This window comes from Sus scrofa, chromosome 7 (assembly GCF_054392235.1).
Source record: "Sus scrofa isolate SSC_HxYL_T2T_F1_AM1 chromosome 7, Sscrofa_HxYL_maternal_Yorkshire_Landrace_v2.0, whole genome shotgun sequence".
Classification (NCBI taxonomy): domain Eukaryota; kingdom Metazoa; phylum Chordata; class Mammalia; order Artiodactyla; family Suidae; genus Sus; species Sus scrofa.
In genome coordinates, this window is record NC_139389.1 from 129,147,758 (window position 1) to 129,170,249 (window position 22,492).

Here is a 22,492-nt window from a genome sequence, read left to right on the forward strand (position 1 = left end):
AATGAGACACCAACATCAAATGCTTTCACTGACATGTGGAATCTGAAAAAAGGACAGACTGAACTTCTTTGCAGAACAGATGCTGACTCACAGGCATTGAGAAACTTATGGTCTCTGGAGGAGACAGTTTGGGGGGTGGGAGGGAATGTGCTTGGGCTGTGGGATGGAAATCTTGTGAAATCAGATTGTTATGATCATTACACAACTACAGATGTGATAAATTCATTTGAGTAATAAAAAAAATAGACAAAAAAAGTTAAACTATAAAAAAACCCCAATCTTCTTTAAAATAATAAATTTACTTTTTAATAAAAAAAGAACTGCATATTGTAATTAAATTACTCATATGACTTAAAAAACAAAAGAAAGAAAGTGAGCTTCTTTAGATAAGCGTGACTAAGTGGCTGGTCTTCCAAGGTGAGGGGTGGAGACAGGGGGTGGGGCTGTAATAATCCCTCTAAATGAAGGACCAGTGCCATATGGACACTCAGGGTTCCCGAGCTGCAGGTGCCAGGCACCCCGGGCAGAGTAGCCTAATCAGTGTCCTGGCGGCTGGCTGGCTGATCAGATGGCAGGCCCTTTCCTCGGGCAGAGGTGATAAAGGCAGCAAACTGAGGTGCCTCTTTCTACAAGAGCATGTTTCTTTGAGCATGCCCAGAGCAGAGGCCATCCTCAACTTTCAAGGCTAGAGTTAATGCCTGGAGACAGTTCCAAATTCTTTGGAGCCAAATCTCGCACCACAATGGATAGTTGCGCTGAGGAATGTAGCACTTGCGATCAAAAACATAGTATTGCTAGAAAAGCAAACCCGACATGTGGCTGACAAATGGACTCCAGTGGCAATTCTAAAATAAGAATCTAAACAAGACTGGGGTGATGACAGCCCCAGTGAGTGAGCATGCGCCTTCCCATGGGGGCATCATGGGGGCAAGCTCGGAAGTATATATTTGCAAAACAGTCAGGTGCATACGCCCACCAAAACGAGAAAGTCATCCAGGGACCTGAGGTCAGTCCACCCTGGCATGCCCTTGGCATGCGAGTCTTGGAATTTCCTCCTTCCCTGCAATAGGCAGCACATTTGTTTGCTGCTCCAGCGGGGGTACTTTAACCCCCTCTCCACCAGGCTCAGTCCGAGACATCCTTCAATATTCAATTTGACTTTTATCTCTTCCACCAGTTACTTCCCTCTCTGCCTCACTTTGCATCTGTACAAATATCTGTCATGCAGGCTTTTCCACTGCATCACTATGATTTGATTTCTGGGTCTCTCCTCACCCTGCCTCCAGGCTGTGAAACTTGTACCTTATCCATGTCTGTATTTCCAGTGCTTGGCATACAGTAGATGTGCAATAAAATGCACGGGGAAGGGCTAGTCCCACTTCAATGAGCCTCCGTTTCCTCCATTTATCATTTGTCCTTCTAAACTCACTGGATCTTGTAAAGTGAGAGAAAAGATGTGGGGATTCTGTGATCAGGTGCGTGGCTGCAATCCACCCCAGCAGATTATGCCATGACTTCTTTTTTTTTTTTTTTCTTTTTAGGACCGTACCTGTGGCATATGAAAGTTCCTGGACTAGGGGTTGAATCCGAGCTCCAGCTGCCAGCCTATACCACAGCCACAGCAGCACTGCATCCAAGCTGCCCCTATGTCTCAGCTTGGGGCAACGCCAGATCCTTAACCCACTGAGCGAGGCCAGGGATCTAATCCACATCCTCACAGACACTGTGTTGGGTTTTAACCCACTGAGCCACAGCAGGAACTCGATGCCATGACTTCTATACACAGACGGTTGTGTGACGGTATCTCTTGGGCTCATGTTTCTTGAGCACTGTTGGAGGGTGCCCCAGATATGCAGAGCTGGCTCCCCAAATGAAACCCACCTCTAGATCAGTTGTGCCTCTCAGCTCTGCCAGAAACACTCCCGTTTAAGTGCGGTGTGTAATGAGTAGTATTTGAAAGTCAATTACCAGAAGGACCCCACTGCAGAATGGAAAGGAACTAACTGCAGAAAATTAGAAAGCTCCGAAGAACAGTCTTTAGTCTCGATTACCCACATTTCCCGACACCCAGCTGCTGAACTCAGGGTGTTCTTTGAGCGGGAGCTTGGTCCTGGCAGCTCCAGGCCCTCTGTTGCTTTGGATATCCCCAATTATGCAATAATGGCAATCGCTGATGGAGGCGCAGCTGAGAAATGTCTGTTTCTCCATGTCTAGAGCTCAGTAATCATGGGGGAGGAGTATGTTAGCGCAGAATTCGTTGATTTCAAATTATTGTTTGAGAAGGCACTAAGTGAGAGGGGGCTTTGACAGCTCGGACTGTGCAGCGGCTCCACCCCCTGAAAGGGGGTCTCTCTGAGCCCCAGCTCCACCCCTATTCCCCACCTCCATCCCCACCCCCACCCCACATCCCCATCCCGATCCCCCAAAGTTTAGGACCATTTGAGACAGAGCAGAAATCAAGTTCTGGCATTAGCACACTTGCCACTCAGAATAACTGGTTTTTCATGACGGAGGCTTGGGAAGTAGGATTAAGAGGTAGCGGAGGCTGCTTTCCCACTTCTCAAGCCCAGAAGGACTCCTGGGCTTCCATCAAATCTGGCCTTTGGTAAAGGCTTTCTGTGTTCTCTTTAGAGGACTTTGGCATTTCTGAAAAAAATAGGGGCAGTGGTCGATCGCAAAAACAGCCACAAATTCTTCCCTTTCCATCAAGAGGTGAAGTCTCTCTCTACTCCTTGAAGCTGGGGTGGCTATGGGACATGCTTTGGCCAGTAGGATATTAGCAAAATGATACAAACAGAGGCTTGGAAAGTGCTTTGCTTCGGGCTTGATTCTCTTGCTGCTTTGGGGAACCTCATGGCTGCAATTATGTGAAAAAGCCTGAGACAGCCTGTGGGAAGATGAGAGAGACACACGCCCAGGGCCCCTTGTGAAAGACATGGGAGTGAGGTCACGGATCACCAGCACACACACCAGTGAGCCCAGCCAGGTCAGCAGAAGAACCTTGTAGTTGAGGTCCATCCAAATTGCCAAAGGACAGAATCATGCATTAAATAAATGATTTTGCCATTTGAAGTCACTAATCTTTTTGGATTTGTTACACAGCAAACACTGACTGATACATGGCCAACACTTCTATAGCATTTACTAAGTGCTGGGCAGTGCTTTGATCCTCACGTGTATTAACTCATTCCTTGCTCACAAAACACTATGAAAGATGTATTGTTTTCATCCCAGTTTTGCACCTGAAGAAGCTAAGATTCAGTGACCTGTGCAAAATTACAGGGCTGGCTTATTGCAGATAGGAGTCACACCCTGGCAGCTTGGCTCCTAGCCATCACCCACTCCTGCAGATCTGAGCATGTCCCAGCCCTGCTCAGACCCTCTGGGGACCAGTCCAGTGCCTCAGGAAAGCAGCTACCACAAGCCGTGACATGAATATGAGATGTTCATGGTGTTGGATGGAGACAACGGCCAAAAGCAAAGTGAAGCTGCCTGACTGGTGAGCAATTGCAGGTGTGAGCTAGGATTTATCCTGAACCTTGGCTGGAAATGGAATGGCCTTGCCAGGATGGGGGTGTGGCTGCATTTTCTGTACAGGGGTCAGGATAGACTTGTCAGCACTTGAACAGGGCCCCTGCCCCCTACCCCCCTCTCTCCCCTCTGCCTTGAACTCCAGTTACAGGGAGATGTTTGAAGTCCATCTCCCCCCACTCAGCCTGCTTCCCTTTTGATGGTATCTGTGCCACAGTGGTTATTTTACCTCGAATATCTGCAGGGTATTGGGATATAGCAGGAAGGACCAGGGTTTAAAGGGAGACAGACCTAGAGTTCCCTCTGTGGCTCGGTAGGTTAAGACTCTAACATAGTGTCGTGAGGATGTGGGTTCAATCCCTGGCCTTGCTCAGTGGGTTAAGGATCTGGTGTTGCCGTGAGCTGCAGTGTAGGTCACAGCTGCAGCTGGGATCCAGTGTGGCTGTGGCTGTGTTGTAGGTTGGCATCTGCAGCTCCTATTCGACCCCTAGCCCAGGAACTGCCATGTGCTGCGGGTGCGGCCCTAAAGAGAAAATTAAAGGTAGACAGACCCAAGCGAGTCCTTGTGTATCTCTCCTCAGGGCCGTGGTACAAGGGCAACCCTGGCCCAGTCCTCTGAGTTTGGTGTTCATGCTCCATCAATGTCCCTTGGTGAGCAAGCTGCCGTCGCTCTTCTTTCCAACCAGCTCAAAGATCACTTCTTCCAAGAAGCCTCCCTGGCTTTGAACTTGCACATAATTTAATACTCACCCCCCTGTATCAGAACCATCTCTTGGGCATCAGTCCCCCTCGCCCCCTGCTTACGCTTGTCAAGGCTTGTAACTGCTCCCTTGACCAGAGCAGGCCGGTCCTCCGATGGGGGTGTGTGTCCAGAGCCAGCAAATTCCTCTCAGACTCGTGCTTGCGTGGCCCAAAGCGTGGGACAACCAGGAAGATGCGCCCTGCCCTGTGGCCCCACAGCATCTGTTTTTGTTAGGCAGGTGGAGGAAGCGGGCCGGGGGGGGGGGGGGGTCTCGGTAAATCCCGAGGACGGGCCCAGGAAAAAGAGCCTTGATTCAATTCCATTTTGCTTTTTTTCCCCAAGAAGTCAAAGACATGCATGTTCTCCAGCAATACGGCAGGAGAGAAGAATTCAATCGTGTTTTTAAAAAAGTTACAAAAGATGCGCATTGATAGAAAACATATTGCTGGAAATAATAAAAAGTAATGAATAACACTCTACATAATACTGACTCGAAGTGAAACTGTGGTTAAGGGTGAGTTTAAGTGGAAGGTGCTTTGTCAGACTGAGAAAAAAGCTGTTCTTCCCAGAAAAAAATACATTGTACTGCATATTACAGTGGCCCAAAGCAGGGGGGGGGTTAAATAGGAGGAAAACAGCTTCAGGGGGATGAAGGGATATTGTGGGGCAGGTGGACGTGACGTCTGGCCTTTTGGCTTGGGTCGGGGCGCTGCTGAGCTTGGAGAGGAGCCGTTACAGAAACGTGGGGTGTGAGCAGACTGACTTCCTCCATCCTTGTGCTGCTTCTTACGGGAGGGGGCACTTGAGTCTACTTTGCTTCCTGCTGGTCCAGAGGCCATCCCCCCGCCCCCCACCCAGCTTCTCCACGCACCCCCGCCAGCCTCCCCTCCTGCCCCAGGTCAGGTATCGTCGGGAGCTCCCCAGGATGGAGGTGGTCCGTCCACACCAGAGAGCTTGGCTGGGCTCGGGAGGTTTCTGGAGGCCTGGGACTTAAGGTCCCCCTTGCAATTGGCGCAGAGTTTATGGCAGAAGGTAGTGCTCCCAGGTGGTCCCCGCGAGATCTCCTGTGCTCTTCTAGAACTTTGCCACTTTCCCTGCAGACTGGAATCTTCCCTTTGAAACGGAGTGGGCCTGTGCCTTCGTTTTCTGGGGCTGCCATGACAAGTCCCCAAACTGGGTGACTTAAAACCATGGGAATTTAAGAGTTCCCGTCGTGGTGCTGTGGTTAACGAATCTGACTAGGAACCATGAGGTTGAGGGTTCAGTCCCTGCCCTTGCTCAGTGGGTTAAGGATCCGGCATTGCCCTGAGCTGTGGTGTAGGTTGCAGACGCGGCTCGGATCCTTCGTTGCTGTGGCTGTGGCATAGGCCGGTTGCTACAGCTCTGATTCACCCCCTAGCCTGGGAACCTCCATATGCTGCGGGAGCCGCCCAAGAAACAGCAAAAAGACAAAAACAAAAAACAAAAAACCATGGGAATCTATGCTCCTGTGTTTATCCACGAAGCCCGCAGTTCACAGGGGTCGGCAGGGCTGTGCTCCCTCCAAAGGCCCTAGGGGGACTCCTCCTGCCTCTCCGTAGTTTTGGGCGGTGGCCGCTGGTCCTCGGCATTCCTTGCGGCTGCACCTGCTGTGGTCTCTGCGTCTGTCTTCCCAGCCGTAGGTGGGGAATGGGACGTGACTCTGATGAGACCTGGAGTCTAGAAGGCTGATCCCACCCTCAACAATGAGCTGCTTTGGAGACCAGTTCAACAGTCATTTATCCTGGGATGTGTCTTTACAACTTCCCCCACCCCCTACCCCAAACCCTTACCCAGCCTCCCAAGGAGACGGCTCCCCCTAACCCTTGAACGCCGACTTAGCCCAAGAACAAACCTGTGCTAACATAGGAACTACCCCGTTTCCTACCTGACTAACTGCTCCCTCAGCAGTGGGGAGCCTGAGTTCCCTCTCAGAGCTCCTGGCCGGTCTGTTGGTCAATAAAACTGGCTTGAGTCTCAGCTCCTGCCTCTTCTTGGATTTTCCGCTCTAATCCCGGGGGGGCCTCCTTCCTTTGGATCTGCTCTGGGTCTGGGCCTGACGCCTTGTCCTTGTAGGGACACCGTCGTATGGGACCGAGGGCCCGCCCTCCTCCGCAGGACCTCATTTTAACTGATTGCCTCTGCAGAGACCCTACGTCCAAAGAGAGGGAATGCGGAGGTTCTGGGTGTACAGGCATTTGGGGGACACTCTCCAATCCGGGACAGCGTGTGCCTTGAGACCAGCGTAAGAAGGCAGGGGTGATGCCCGCCTGATGGTCCCTCTGCCCACTTGTCGGCAGATGACTTGGGTTGGATTCTTGCGCTGCTGGGGAAGCAGCCCCACTGCCTGGGGAAGCCGAACGAGTCCTCATGGAAAGACCATCCAGGAAAGCCCCGGGCCTATAAGAGAAAGAAATGCCTGCCCGTCCCCAGAGGCTCTGTCCGCCCCCCTCCGGCTGCTGTTCCATCCCAGCCACCCTCTGACTGCAACCCTTAGCAGACTGCTGAGCCCCCCAAACTGACCTGCAGAAGCAGCGAGAGATCCTGCCGCGGGCTCAATCATGCCCCCCTCCTGCAAACTCAGGTGCTGCAGCTCTAACCCCTAATCTTCCGTATTTGGAGATGAGAACTTTAAAGAAGCGAGCAGGGTTAAATGAAGCCATAAGGTGGGGCCCTCGTTCCAGCCAGACAGGTGCCCTAAAAAGAAGAGGAAGAGACACCAGGGATGTAGGTGCACAGGGGGAAGGCCATCGGGGGACACAGTGAGGGGGTGGCTGTCTGCAAGTCCAGCAGAGAGGCCCCAGGACAAACCAAACCTTCTGACACCTTGAGCTTGGACTTCCAGCCTCCAGAACTATGGGAAAATAAATTACTGTTGTCTAAGGCCCCCAGTCTGTGGTATTTGGTTCTGGCTGCCTAGCAAATGAATACAGGTAAGAACATGATGGTGGTGGTGGTTGTTTTATTTCATCTTTTAAAATTTTTGTATTAAAGTGTAGTTGGTTTACAGTGCTGTGTCAGTTTCAATGCTGGCGGTTGTTTTAAGTCACTGCCTTTGGAGGAATATTTGTTATGCAGCAGCAGTGACTGATACACAATGCATAGAGCTGGGGAAGCAAAGAGGGAGACCTCAGGGATTGGGGTTCCATTCTTGGCTCTGCCATTGTCCCACTGGGTGGCCTTGGTCCGCCCTTTTTTCTGGCTCCTGGTTTCTCCATCTGTAAAGTGAACAGATCAAATGACTTCGAAGTTTTCTTATAACCATATGATGAACTGACTTTCTGTATGAGTTCTGCAAAGAGCTTATTTCAACAAAGATTTGCTGCGTGTTCCCGAGACTTCTTTGGCTTAAGACACATTTGCTAAGAGCTTAAGTCATCTGCTAACAATAATACCTACTGTGTAAGAAGCTCATTCTGTGTCAGATCCGAGGTGATTTACATACATTATCCCATTAAATTAAATCTTCTGTAACTCCATGGGGAAGGGGCTATTTTTATAGCTAAGGCTGCTGAACAGAGAAGTAAGGTATCTTGTCCAAGATCACACAGCCGGGACAGAGAGAGCTGGGGTCCATCACAGCCTTGACTCCCAAGTCTATGTTCTGTCCATGGGGCTTCTCCAGTTGACACTTAGGGCGAAGGTGCATGGGTTTCCTCTGTCGCATCCTAATTAAAATGTTCTCTGTCTATGAGGGCTTTTATTGGCTTCACTCACTTTAAAGTGACCGTCCTTACCCGACTCTCAGATGGAGGGCAGGCGACTGTCCAGCCAGCCGTGAGGGCTGGGGCATGAATGGTGTTATTGTTTCTTAAGTGAGAACAGACAGGGTTTGAATGTCAAGGCCAAGCGAGGGGAGATGAGATCTGCCCCTGGAGGTCCTCCGAGGACCAGACCCAGGACAGATGGCAAACTATGGTCGCTCACATAGAATTAGGCCAAGTCAAAGTTCAGGCTCAATTAGGTCAATTAGTTCACGTTCCCACTCAGCTGTCGGAAAAATGAGCTCCCCGGATGAATGGCCTCCCTGGCTACTCGGATCCCCTTTCCTTTTATGAAAAGAGCTTTGTGTCTGCCGGCCCCTTTGATCAGGGCGCTGCTGTACAGGTGTGGGATTTCTGATGCTCTGGGTACCCACACAGCGTGCCCCCTTTATCAAGGTGTCGATGTAGGAGACAGGTGGGGGGCAGCGGACAGAACCCAGGCCTGTGCGAGACTCTCATCTCCACAGCTTTGTACCTGTGTGATCTTAGTGTTCTGAGCCCCACGTGCCTCGCCTGGGCACTGGGAGTCAACCCCCACACCCCCAAGAGGGGTCATGAGAGTGGACACGATGGTGTGACTGTGCCACATAGTAAGTGCACGCTTAATGTGGATTCCTTGCCCCTGTTCCTTCCCTTCAGGGAGTGATGTATTCTTTGATTCACTCGATTTTTTTTTTTTTTTCAGCTACACCCGTGGCATATGGAAGTTCCCAGGCTAGGGGTCAAATCAGACCTGCAGCTGAGGCCTTATGCCACAGCCACAGCCACAGCAACATGGGATCTGAGCTGCATCTGCAGTGTAGCAGCTCACAGCATCTCGAGATCCTTAACCCACCGAGTGAGGCCAGAGATCAAACCTGTATCCTCATGGAAATTATGTTGGGTTCTTAACCTGCTGAGCCACAGTGGGAACTTCTCGCTCGCTTATTTAACAGGCATTTATTGAGTGCCTACTGTGTGCCTTGCCCTCCTGGGGGTACTGAGACTACAAGGACCCACTGGTGAGCAAGACCCCAGATTCTCCCCTTCTAGTCGGGAAGGCAGGCCAGGGAGCAGGGAGCGAATGGAGATACTTTAGGAGTGGCGGTGCTGTACCTGGGGGTGTGGGGACCTCTTCAATGGAGGGCTCCATTTCTCCGCCCATCGTGTTTGATCCTCTGCTGGTTTCTTCCACGGCAGAGTCCTTCCCCCGTCCTTCCCAGGACTGCTTTCCAATTTTAACAAAGGACCTTACTGCAGCTTCCTTCAGCTCCATCCGGACGGTGCTTTCTCCTTCCTACACCTGTTCCAAATTTCAATTACACAAAATCTCTTCCACACACAGTTCAGCCAGATTCCTTAGGAGGAGGGGGGGAAGGGGTGCTGTAAGTATTCATAATGTGTTTGCATTATGGAATAATTATACATAATTGCTCTGCCTTGTAAATAAGTGTAAAACATTTACCAGTCTCCACGGTGGGAGAAATCTGGAGCCGCCTTCTCCTACGGAAGACGTCCCTGGTGAAAACCCACACCAGCGCTGGCGATCTTTGCAATTCACCAGCCACGTTGGTTAATTCCATCTGCAAGGAAGCTGATCGGTCGTCTCTAAGCCTATAAAAATCATGCCAACGTGTCGGTTTACATTTCTATATTCTGACACTTGCACTTATTCCCTACACACGAATGGAACACCTAGCATGTGCCAGAAACTGGGGACACAAACAGTAATAACAGCTCCAGGTCATCCAGGGTGCCCCACTGCAATGGGCGTTTAGACGCATCTTCTTGATTTTCACAGCCTCCCTTTAGGATGGGGACCACAACTTTAGTTCTTTCATGGCAGAAAAAGGAACTGGGGCTCCTAGGGTTTAGGAAAATTGCCTGGGTTCGTGGGTAAAGGATGAAGCCAGGCAGTGCAGCTGTGCACTTGACCTCTCATCAGGACAATGTGACAAATGCCACCCTTGAGTCTTCTTTACCCTGGCCCCCACCTCCCCCGTGATAATGTTGGCTGTTCCCTGGAAGGATCCATGCCCTCCAGCTTGTTGCTGTTGCTGTTCCAGTGTCACGGGTTGAACTGTGTGCCCCCAGAAGAGATACTGATGTCCTGACCCACCCCCTCCCCCAGGTCTCAGAGTGCAAACCTTTTCGGAGAAACTCATTATAGAGGCAATTGACTTAAAATGATGTCATTGGGGGGGGTCCCCTAATCCTAATATAAAGGGGAAATTTGGACGCAGAGACACCCACAGAAGGAAAACGGCATGGAGACATAGAAAACCATTTATGAACCAGACCTGAGGCTTCCAGAAGCTGGGAGAAAAGCAGGACAGATTTTTCCCTCACATCCTCGGACAGAACCAATGCTGCTGACACCTTGGTCTCTGACATCCGATCTCCAGAGCTGTGAGATGATGTGTTTTGGCTGTTTAAGCTCTTCAGTGAGTGGTACTTTGTTACAGCAGCCCTAGCTGACTGATACATCCAGGAACCACGCCCACCTCCCCCAGGATGAGATGCCGTCACCATGGTGATGTGACTCAGAGTGGTCTGTGGCTTACAAACATATACTAGGGTCTTGTGCAGATGGATTTTAAGGGTTTAATTGCTAAATTATTTCTCTGCAAAGCCATCAATACATGGGCCAATGGGCAGCCAGCGGGGGAAATGACAGATCCATGACCACACTGCACAGAACAGTGGAGGTGAAATGGGAACCAGCACAGGGCTCCTCCCTGCTGCTCTTTGTCTTTTTATATGCCTAGGAAGGCTGTGCAATAGTAGTAGTAATAGTAATAATAATAATAATGTGAGCTCACATCAGGAGGCCACTAATGCCAAGGTCACTATGCCAAGGTCAGAATTGTTAATGGTACATGACACAGTTGGTTGGTTTGCTGGTAGTTACTATGCGATGGCCTCATCCTGAATTCTGAACAAAGCCCTGTCTCCCCCTTCTGGATGGCGGGTAGGTCCACTGTTGGCAGACCCCCTGCACTGGCCAAGGTTAATTTCCTGGGGCTGCCACACAGGTTACCAACAATGGGGTGGCTTAAAACAATGGGAATTTGTTTTCTCCCAGGTCTGGGGCCAGAAGTGGCTCCATCAAGGGGTCATCAGGGCTGCGCTGCCTCAGAGGGCCCTTGGGGAGTGGAGGCGCCCAGCATGACTTGGCTTGTGGCGGCATCGCTCCAATCTCTGTCCTCCAATTGTGTCTCCCCTGGGCCTCTCTGGGCCTCCAGTCTCCCTCTGTCTTTCTCAAATACGGACACCAGTGATGGATTTAGGGTCCACACTAAACCCAGGATGAGCTCACATTGAGAGTCTCAACACACTTCCAGCTGTGAAGACCCCTACTTCTAAGTTAGGGCCTGTTCACAGATTCTGGGCATCAGGACTTGGCTTGGCGGGGGGGTTAAAATTCAGTCTGCTACATAGGGCCTGGGCCATTACCTCTGAGCCCGTCAGACCTTGTCGCACTGTGTCTGCACCCTCCTGAAGAGGGGGGAAGGAGCTTGCAGGGATCTTCGAGGGTCTATAATGGCCCCCAGGAATACACCTGTGGGGTGTCCCATCATGCCCCCAGCAGAACCTTCTCCTTGACCCACGGAATCCTGCCTTCTACGAACCTGGGGGAAAAAACTCACAGCCTTTTTCCGGAAAAGCCCATCTTCTCTGACCCAGAGCTCCCCACACTTTCTCAGTTCAAGGCAAGCTTAGTGTCTCAGAATTTCTCACACGCCCCTCAAGCAAGGGAAATACCTCCCAGTTATGTTTATTAAGTATTAGAACCAAATTACCTGATATATATATATGTTCTGAGGTCTTAGTAGCCATTCGAAAGAAATAATACATATAAGTTGAAAAACACATTCTGATTATATTCTTTTCTATGTGCAGAAGTTTCTTTTTAGGGCCACACCCACAGCATATGGAGGTTCCTAGGCTAGGAGTCGAATTGGAGCTATAGCTGCCAGTCTACACCACGGCCACAGAAACGCCAGATCCGAGCCGCATCTTCGACCTACACCACAGCTCACAGCAATGCAGGATCCTTAATGCACTGAGCAAGGCCAGGGATCGAACCCGCAACTTTATGGTTCCTGGTCGGATTAGTTTCTGCTGTGCCACAACGGGAACTCCAGAAGTTTCTTTAAAAAATTTTTTCATTATGATTGGTTTACAGTGTTCTGTCAATTTCTGCCATACAGAAACGTGACCCGGTCATACATATACACACGTTCTTTTTCTCACATTATCCTCCATCATTCTTAAATAACCACAACTGCTTCCTGATGGGATGAGTGCCCCCTTTGGGCCCTGCGAAACTTCTGGAACCCATGGACATCAAATCTGCATCTCTGTTATTTGCAAGGCAGAACATCTTTTTATATGTTTGGGGATGGTCAGTATTTCTTCCTCTGTGAAAAGCCCGTTCACAGTCTTTCCTTTGTACTGTTTCCAACTTTTTTTTTGGCTATACCTGCGGGATGTGGAAGTTCCCAGGCCAGGGATCGAACCCTCACCACAGCAGTGACCCGGGCTGCTGCAGGGAACTTGTTGGGCCACTAGGGAACTTCCCAGCTTTAAAAATTTTTTTTTTTGAAACTGATTTGTAGACCTTCTTTGTATACGTAATTTTTCGCCTTGGTTGGCCATGCGAATGGCTGACATCTTCCCCCAGTCCGTTGTTTTATTTTTTCATTTCTGAGGACTGGACTTTTTATTTTTATTTTTGTCTTTTGCCTATTTAGGGCCGCACCTGTGGCATATGGAGGTTCCCAGGCTAGGCGTCTAATTGGAGCTATAGCCGCTGGCCTACGCCACAGCCACAGCAACACCAGTTCCCAGATCTGAGCTGCGTCTGCGACCTACACCACAGCTCATGGCAACACCGGATCCTTAACCCGAGTGAGGCCAGGGATCGAACCCGCAACCTCATGGTTCCTAGTAGGATTCATTAACCACTGCGCCACGACAGGAACTTGAGGGACTGGAAATTTTATTTTATTTTATTTTTTTGGAAATTTTAAATTCAATGCGGCTTGAGTTCCTTCTTCCCACTTTTGCTAGGGTGACCGGGCTGTCCCTGGGCTAAAACCCCTGCACCTCCCCCTCCTCCTCCAGCCCCCTCCAGCCTCTCCGGCTCCCCTCTTCTTCTGGCTCACTCTGCCCCAGGCGTCTGTTTTTGTTTTTCCCAGTTTCTGGAACATTCCGGCTCATTTTCATCTAGGACCTGTGCACACGCTCTCCTCCCTCTGCCCTGAGGTCCCCTCCTCCTGCGGGCTCCCCTCTCCTCACACCACCCTGCCCCGCTGTGGCCCGTCACCTCCTCTGTGTCCCCTCCAGTGACTCCAGGCTTTCCTGTACTAAGGCTTGTCATTTTCTCTTTATCAGTCTTGCTTGTTGACTGGTTTTCTGCGGCGCGTGTCCTCTGCCAGTTGCACGGCAGAGGAACATTTTGTCCCACGCACTGTCCTTTCCCCAGGATCCAGGACCGTGCCCAGCATGCAGTGTCTGCCCTGTGCTCCTGGACCGGCCTCCCGGAGCCGGGACCCCCGCCGTCACGCAGGCCGAGGAGCCTGTCCCCCCAGCCAGTCGCACTGCGAGAAGCCCAGGAACTCACTTGTTTGCCCCCGGGGACGGGGACAATGGCAGCCTGGGGCGCCGTGCTCTTCCAGTCTGAGGCCCGGAGCGGGGAGACCTCCTCCAGGGGCCGCTTCGGGCAGGGAGGGAGGGTGGACCGAGCGCCCTCCCCCGCTCCTCCCCACGAGGAGAGGGGCTGGAGGCCCGCATTTGCATGGGAACTAGACTTAAGGGGACCATGAGCAGGGGGAGCAGTTGTCCAATGGGAGGTCTGGGATTTGTCTTCAGCAATTTTTCTCTGATTTCCCCAAACACTTGAAATTAATTAGGTGGGCCCGCGCCTTCGAGGGCCTCTCTCTCGGTGGGAACCCCACCCCTGCCAGGACTGGGTTTGGCAAGCCGACGGCACGGCACGAGTCCCAGGGCTTCTCACGCGGCCCCGGTCTGCCACGTGCGTCTGCCTGCTCCTCGGCCCGCTGCTGCTGAGTCGCTCTTCCAGCCTTCACTTCCTCCCCAAGCAGTGAGCGGGGGAGTTAGCGCACGCACTTGAACTCGGGCCAGACGGCCAGACGCACCAGTTCCAGTCCTGCTCGGAGCGGAGGGCGAGGCCACGCCCCCAGCGGGCGGGGCTAAGCCCGCTGTCAGTCATCCCGCCGTGAGGCTCTGCTGGGGAAGAAGTCTCGGCTGGAGGGGTGAGCTTCCCAGTGAGCTGTCTCCCCTCTGGACTTCCCGGGACCAGGTCTGGATTTGGAGGAGGTGTGGTGGTGAAGGGCGCACTCCCACGGTCTGGGCCGAGCAGCCTCCGGGCGTGGAGGTGGGGGGCAGCATCCATCCAGGTCTGTGACCCCTCAAGCCTCCATATCTGGTGGCAGGTGTTCAGTTCTCTTTGCTGGAGCCGAAAGCCTGGCATCCCCTGTGACACATGGAATCAAGGCTGCAGCCCCAACCCAAGGCCAGAAGGCAGGGCTAGTGAGCAGTGACCCCCGCAGGACAGTCGGCTCGGAGCAAGTGACCTCCTTTGGGCCGTGACACGGTGCGGTGACTTCACATGAAAAATAGCCCGGCGCTCCTGCGTAACGCTGGGCTGTGCTGACGGGCTTGTGTGCCTGTCCTGGTTCCTGCAGGGGTGTGCGTTCCTGCAGGCACTCAAGGTCAATTTCAATGAGGGTTTTTACAAAATGATGTAGGAATTTGGTGACTAGGTCATATGCATTTACAGGGCTCACCATTCAAAAGCTAGGAAAGAGGAGCAGCCAGGCTCCTCTTCCCAAAGACAAGCGATGTTACCACCTTCCTAGGTCAGATTTTTTATTCATGTACGATTAACCGTATATATTCCCTTCTACCTATGGGCACATTCCAGACATTCTGTTCTGCATTTTAGTTTTTTTTTTAACCTCATAATATATTTTGAGGTTATTTCATATTGGTGCATAGATACTGTCTCTTTTTCTCTGATTAAAATATATTCCATTGATGAGTGTAAATTAATTTAATCAGTTTCCTACCCAAGGACACGTAGACTGTGTCTCATCTTTTGCTCGGATACAGCAGGCATTTTATGGACATCACAGAGTGGGATACGGCGGATGCAGGCCCAGCCATGTGACTTGTTCGTTCCCAGGGACTGTGAGCAGAAGCAATGCGTGTGACTTCCAGCAGGGGAAAGCCCGTGTGGGATTCTCTAATCTCTCTCTACCATGGTGACTGAAGAGGCAGAATGTTCCAGATGGTGAAACTACAGGATGGTGGCGCCCCTGTGAGCCTAGGTCCCTGAGGGACTGTGCAAAACAGAGTTTCCTGCAGACCCACAATGGACAGGGTGATAGTTTGCATCAGCAAAAAGTGGCCTTGGTTGTGTTCAGTCATGATGCATTAGGGGGTTTGCTTTGACTGGCCTGATTCACAGGGAGATCAATGCCTAAGTATTTGGTTACTGGATTTCACACGTGACTTTTTTATTCTTTTGACAGCCACACCTGTGAAATATGGAAGTTCCCAGGCTAAGGGTCGAGATGCACCTGCAGCTGCCTGCTACACCACAGCCACTGCAACACCAGATCCGAGCCACATCTGTGACCTACTGCGGAGCTCGCAGCAATGCCAGATCCTTAACCCACTGAGCGAGGCCAGGGATCGAACCTGCCTCCTCGAAGACACGATGTTGGGTTCTTAACCTGCTGAGCCACAATTGGATCTCCCTCACAAGTGACTTTTAAATAAATGGTTTATCTAGAAGTTTCTTAGAGACGCTCCTTGGAATTGGTGGAGCTGCGGGTGCAGACAGAATTCTAAGGAGAAAATGCCTGGTGTCTCCATCTTCCCCTCGCCCCAGAGGGTGTCTGATCCCTAAATCACCTTTCACCACTGGACCCCCCTGCCCCCAGCACCCTCCCTGACAGAATCCAGGCTTTCTACACCACTCCTCTCTCCTTTTTTTCACAGTGGCGCTCTGGCGAAGCCTTGCAAAGAAGATCGTTATATTAGAGTCAAAACATCACAGGAGGCCGTCTATAATCATGAAAACCCAGAAATAATCTCACCGCCCAACAAGAGGGGATCTATTCGGTTATTTATGACATACGTTGAAGCAGCCATTACAAATGCGATTAAAGAAAAAGGAGAAAGGAAACGATGTATGATATTTTTCCGGAGAAAAATAAAGCAGATTTCAAGGTGAGACCCCACTTTAAAATGTAGATTTGCATGTAGAGAATGTGGACTAGAGAAGTGTGCAAACAGTGCCTCTTGGGTCCTTTCCAATTTTGCGGAAACATAGTCTTTGGTCACAGTTTTTTCCTCTACTCTTGCAGCGTCAGTTTCCCCAACCAGGACTCCCCAACCCAGTTTTTTTTTTTTTTTTTTTTTTTTTACTAAAAGTTCAACATTTACCAAGTGGTCACTTTATTTCTCCATTCTAAAATTTGCTCTTTTTGGAGTTCCCGTCGTGGTGCAGTGGTTAACGAATCCGACTAGGAACCATGAGGTTGTGGGTTCGGTCCCTGCCCTTGCTCAGTGGGTTAACGATCCGGTGTTGCCGTGAGCTGTGGTGTAGGTCGCAGACGCGGCTCGGATCCCGCGTTGCTGTGGCTCTGGCGTAGGCCGGTGGCTACAGCTCCGATTCAACCCCTAGCCTGGGAACCTCCATATGCCGTGGGAGCGGCCCAAGAAATAGCAACAACAACAAAAGACAAAAAGGCAAAAAAATAAATAAATAAATAAATAAATAAAATAAAATTTGCTCTTTTTCTGTGCTGCTGCCCTGGTCACGGGTTCCACCATGCCACCAGGAACCTGGGAATCATCTAGGATTTCCATTTCCATGTTAGAAATACAACCTGTTGGAGTTCCCATCGTGGCTCAGCGGTTAACAAGCTCGACTGTATCCATGAGGACGTGGGTTTGATCCCTGGCCTTGCTCAGTGGGTTAGGGATCTGGCATTGCCATGAGCTGTGGTATGGGTCGCAGACATGGCTCAGATCCCACGTGGCTGTGGCTGTGGCGTAGGCTGGCAGCAGCAGCTCTGATTCGACCCCTAGGCTGGGAACTTCCATATGCCGCAGGTGTGGCCCTAAAAAGACAAAAAAGAAAAGAAAGAAACAGTTAACAGTTCCTGTTGATTATTTCTCTGTAACATCCACTTTTTTTTTTTTTTTTTCCTGTCTGCTTCTGCTGATCTCTTTCAGTACTTTATCCCGGGCTTTGTCATTTCTCACCTGGGTGACTGCTGCAGCCGCCTCTCTGGTCACCTTGCTCTGTTCTCACCTATACCTGCTGACTGCACATGCTGAAGCCACTGAAGCCAGAACGATCTCTCCACCACGCGGACCTGGCTATGTCACTCCCAACCCGAAACCCTCCACTAGTTATTCAGCACCCGGGATAGTCCATGCTCTCACAGGACATTTGATTCCTTCAAGGAGCTGACCAGCCATACGTGTGCACTCACTACTTCTTGTCTTACCTCTATGCCCACCCTCCCATCCATCCACCCATCCATCCACCCACCCATCATCCATTCCCCCATCCATCCACCCATCCATCCATTCAACGGTCCATCTATCTATCCATCCCCCGTCCATCCATCCAACTAAACATTCTTTATGCATCCCTGTGACTTGCTTATAAAAACTGGGGATTAGGACAAACAATCCCAGAGATGCCAAATGGGAAATCAATGACAACAAAAAGAAACAAAACAATAGGGGATTCTATCTTCTTTTCTTAATGCCTCCCACTTTTGGGGCCTCTTGATCCAATTTTTCATAATGACACCTCTTACCTGCTCCCTCTCTCCCTTTCCTTCTCACAGTTTGCATTTTGCTGGGGGTCAAAATACAGTCCTTTGCACTGAAGACCAGTAAGAAATCTGCTCTTTCGGTGCTTTTGTGAAACCCCTGGGTGATGGCCTCTGCTTGGGAAATTGGCCTCTCCCCCTGCTCATGGAAATATTTGTACAAACACGCTGAGGTAGAATCCTTTTGTTCTGGAGTGCGGGTTTCCTTGATCTTGGTGGAGGTGAAGGAAGAAGTAAAGAAACCCATCATGGTGTGGCCCAAGAGGTCACGAAGAAAGCTCCTATTTTATTTTAAGCCCTAGAAAACAAAAATTCCCAAATATTTGGATTTCCTTAAAAAAACACCACCACCACCACCACCAACAGCAAAGCGCTTTGTCCGTGGGTTGTTCATTGAGGCGCGTTTTATTATTTATTTATTTTAATGACGGAACCCCCATCCATGGAGGCGCCGAGCCCTAATGAGACCGCGTGGCATCAGAAACGCTTGCAGCATTCCGCCCTCAGCCTCGCGCGTCCCGGGGCCTCCTGGCACGCATATGCCTCATTACCGACACATGCCCTGTCATGTGTTATTCCTCACTTAGTGACAATTTGTCACTGTCACCCTTGACATGTCACTCCTCGGCAGACGGATTTAACTCCGATGCCAAGTCTGACAGTCGGATGAGAGGCGGTGGTAATCTGAATTAAAATAACGGGTCGAGGTGGCTAATTTCACCCCGACATAAATTCTAATACCCTGTAAAAAGAGAGACGTGGTGTATTTAAAGGGGAGGTGGGGTTTTCTGCATTTTTTTTTTTAAACCTCCCCTCCCACCCCCGTTCTTTCTTGCTCGGAGTATTCAATTATTCTTTAGGATAATGCTTTTATTTTTGAAGGATTAAGTCTTGCGTTTTAATAACATGCATTTTCAATTAAGGGCACTAAGACCCACGGATATAACTGTTACTTAAACTGTAAGTAATGGTTGCGTGTAAAAATTAGGAAACATTGTGCTTTAGATAAATTACATTCAAATTAGGTCTTATTATAAACGGGATAGAAAATGGATTTTGCAGCTCGGGCTGGCCAAAGAGCCAACATTTGTATCTCCTTCATTTGTTTAAATATATTTCAAGCCAGATTGAAATCCATACGGCCTGACATTAATTGAATGCTGCCACATCAACATACTCAAGTTTCATAAACCACCGAGGAGTGAGTTTTTACTGGCTTGAATTAGAAATATTCCAACCCTCTTACACTAAAATAGTATTGTTTATGTAGTGATTCTTTAAGCCATCATTAAATGGTATAAATCTTAATAAAATGCATTTAAACAGACCATATGCAGAGTATGGCTGGGTATTTAAGGACCTGTATATATATATTTTTTTCTGCTAAAGAGATGATGGCATTTTTTTTTTTTCCTGTGGCAAGAGATTCTTTTGTACAATATTTTTCAGGAAACGCTGCTTTCCTTTTGCAAAGAAATGAGAATGAGATGCAAGGTTAGTGCCGATTTTCTCCCCTGCTCACCTTGCCTGCCTTCCTGGGGGATGGGAGGAGACAAAGGGAGACCTGTTTTCAGGATTTGTCCTGGGAGAGACGACAGTAGCAGGCACACAGGCAGACTCCCTGCACGGAGTCACTCTGTCCTTGGTTCTGTTTTTACGAAGCCAGAAGCCAGTTTGCTAGTTTACAGTGAGGAATCATAAATGCGAGGATCAGAATTCTGGAATTACGACCCGGTGTCCTCTCTCCATGAGCAGACCTCATGTGAGACCTGGGGTCATCATTGCAGGTTGCTCGGTGCTCACAGAGCCAAGCAAGGTGTTTACAGGAATCCAATGTCCAGTGGCATCGGGCCACCACCACCCAACATGTGCACCTGTGCAAAATGCACTCATGCAACACTAACCATGTGTTTACCAGGCACCTATGCCATGCAGGGCACTGAGGATGCCGCAGGGAAGGAGCTGAGAACTGGGAAGGGTGGGTGGTCATGTTAAGTAAGGCAGATGAAGGAGGCTGATGATAGGGAATCGCAAGGCATGATGGGAACCTGGGTGCAACAGAAGGGAGGGATGGCCTTTCCAGGAAGCAGCATCCAGGCAGAGGCCAAAGAAGAGAGGAATAGGAGCGCACAGGTGTTTGTAAACACCTGGCAGTGTCTGGCGGAGGCTGAAACAGTAAGAGGCAAGGCTTGATGCTCAGAGGATACGGCGGGTAGTGGAGGAGCTGGAGAGAGTCAGAGGGACCAGGTCTTCGGGTGAAGCTTCCACATCCACGGACATCATGGGCTATAGGATAACTTTGCCAATGGAGCTGACCATTGGAAAGCCTCTGCTGGGCCTTGGCCTCTGTGTGACTATATATCAAGGGACCACGCTTCTAAAAATTGCAGCCTCCAGGGTTCCCATTGTGGTTCACCTGGTTACAAACCTGACTAATATCCACGAGGATGTGGGTTCAATCTCTGGCCTTGCTCGGGGGTCAAGGATCCGGTGTTGCCGTGAGCTGTGGTATAGGTTGCAGATGCAGCTCAGATCCAGAGTAGCTGTGACTGTGGGGTAGGCCAGCAGCTGCAGCTCTGATTAGACCCGTAGCCTGGGAACCTCCATGTGCCACAGATTCAGCCCTAAAACAAACAAATGAACAAACAAAAAAGGCAACAACAACAAAATCTTGCTGGCTCTGATAGCACCTCTATGACTCTTCCCATCATAGGTGGTGTTGGATTTGTTGTAAAGAGACTGTGTCTCTAAAAGAAGCAGGAGACACCTACAGGGAGAAAGACCATTCGAGGCTCTAAGGAGCCTCTCTGGCCTGCTGGCCACTGTGTTCATGGGTGGGACACAGTCCTACCAGCTCAGCTCTCTTAACCATTCTCTGTTACTCATTCATCTGTCCATCTATCCATTCATTCAGAATAGCGGGTCCAACTGCTGTGCCAGGCCCTGGACAAAGGCGTGGGCATTCAGTCACTAACTCACCTGGATGTATGGCTTAGTGGGGATGCGTGATGGTGTCATAATGACAATACAGGTGTGGTGGCCCAAACTCCTGGAGAAATTGGCATGGAACTGAGGCCCATGGACAGGCAGGGGTCAAAGGATGGGGTGGGATGGGAGTTGGGAAGATAAAAGAGGGAGGATCTGTCCATTTTGGGCACCAACGATCTTGGAGCCAGAGGTGGGGTTCTGACCCAGGTGAGGTTCTATCCCAGGGAACTGCACAGATCCTGGGTGCCTCTGAGCTGAGGCCTCAGTTTCCCTACCTGGAGAATGATGGTGATTATGGTGAGAACTGAATGGAATACAGGTGGCACAGCATATGTCCTGATTGTTGTCATCGACCATTGCAATTCCTCCCCGAAGCTGTTTCTACAAGCTACCTGCTGTCATCCCCATTTCACAGATGGGGAAACTGAGGCTTAGGAGGAGAGGCAGCTTGCTTGGGGACACTCTCAGCTGGTGATGAGGCCGGTGAGGGTCTTGCCTGCAGGAGCCTCCCCTTGCTGAATGTGCATCAAGAGCTAACCATCCAGCCCAGGGTGCTCAGCTGGGGGCCATTCGGCCCCTGGGGACGTCTGGCAATGTCTGAGGACATTTTGGTTGTCCTAATGCTCATGAAGCCCCTCACAACACATAACTAAAGTGGCCCACAACGTCAACAATGCTGAGGTTGAGAAGCCCTGTTCTTGCTGGAGAAAGATGCTCAAACAAATGATGGCAGGTCTCCGCCATGAGTGAATGTTTGTGGTCAGTAAAAGATATTGTGGAAACAGAGGGAAGGGATGCTTCAACCCCAGCCTGAGGCTGGGCTGGGGAGGAGCCAGGGCCTGATGGGAGAAGTTTTCCTAAAGGGGCTGAATCTGCAGGGGCGGGGGATGGAAAGGAGTGATCGGGCGGGTATCCTGAGAGGGCACAGCTGAGCCAAGGGCAAGGGCATGCGAGGGCCACGGCAACTTGGTGTTTCCCAAGACAGTGTTTGAGGAGCTGCATGGCGGGAGGTGAGACTGGAGGTGCAGACAGCCCTTGCATTACACCCGAGGGAGCTCGGAGTTTAGGTGGAGGGCAATAGGGAGCCATTGAGGGATTATGAGCAGGGGAAGGGTTGTCACCAGATTTGCATTTATGTTAGAAGGAGAGCTTGTTTGTTTTGCTTTTCGGGCCGCATCTGCAGTATATGGAGAGTCCCAGGCTAGGGGTCGAATCAGAGCTACGGCTGCTGGCCTACACCAGAGCCACGGCCATGCCCAATCCGAGCCGTATCTGCGACCTACACCTCATCTCATGGCAATGCTGGATCCTTAACCCACTGAGCGAGGCCAGGGATTGAACCCTCATCCTCATGGATACTAGTTGGGCTCATTACCACTGAGCTACCATGGGAACTCCTAGATGGAGAGGTTTTGTGACTCTCTGTCTGTACTCAGGGTCAACCAGGAGGTTCTGAGATGAAAGCCTTATCCTGCTGGGCTGGAGCTGGTTTATCTGCACCTTCCCTTGGGCATCCCAGGGACTGGTCTTTTTTGCTCGGCTCCTCATTTATCCTCCATCCACTTTCCAGGTGGCCGGGGAAC

The 22,492-nt window shown here is 50.5% G+C and overlaps 2 long non-coding RNA genes across 3 annotated transcripts; one reads left to right on the forward strand and one right to left on the reverse strand.

Moving 5' to 3' along the window:
• Window positions 1-7,238: 7,238 nt before the first annotated feature.
• Window positions 7,239-13,802, reverse strand: LOC106504551 (uncharacterized). Of its 2 annotated transcripts, XR_014809338.1 has the most exons (4): window positions 13,664-13,802; window positions 9,500-9,648; window positions 9,151-9,337; window positions 7,373-7,509 (listed from the first exon to the last, which is right to left on the reverse strand). It is a non-coding gene; the product is annotated as an uncharacterized LOC106504551 (long non-coding RNA). The 2 variants fall into 2 exon arrangements; XR_001298113.3 differs by lacking the exon at window positions 9,500-9,648 and having other exon boundaries at window positions 7,239-7,509; window positions 13,664-13,801.
• Window positions 13,803-13,829: 27 nt separating this feature from the next.
• Window positions 13,830-18,100, forward strand: LOC146401911 (uncharacterized). The gene is made up of 2 exons (XR_014809339.1): window positions 13,830-16,299; window positions 17,311-18,100. It is a non-coding gene; the product is annotated as an uncharacterized LOC146401911 (long non-coding RNA).
• Window positions 18,101-22,492: the final 4,392 nt, after the last annotated feature.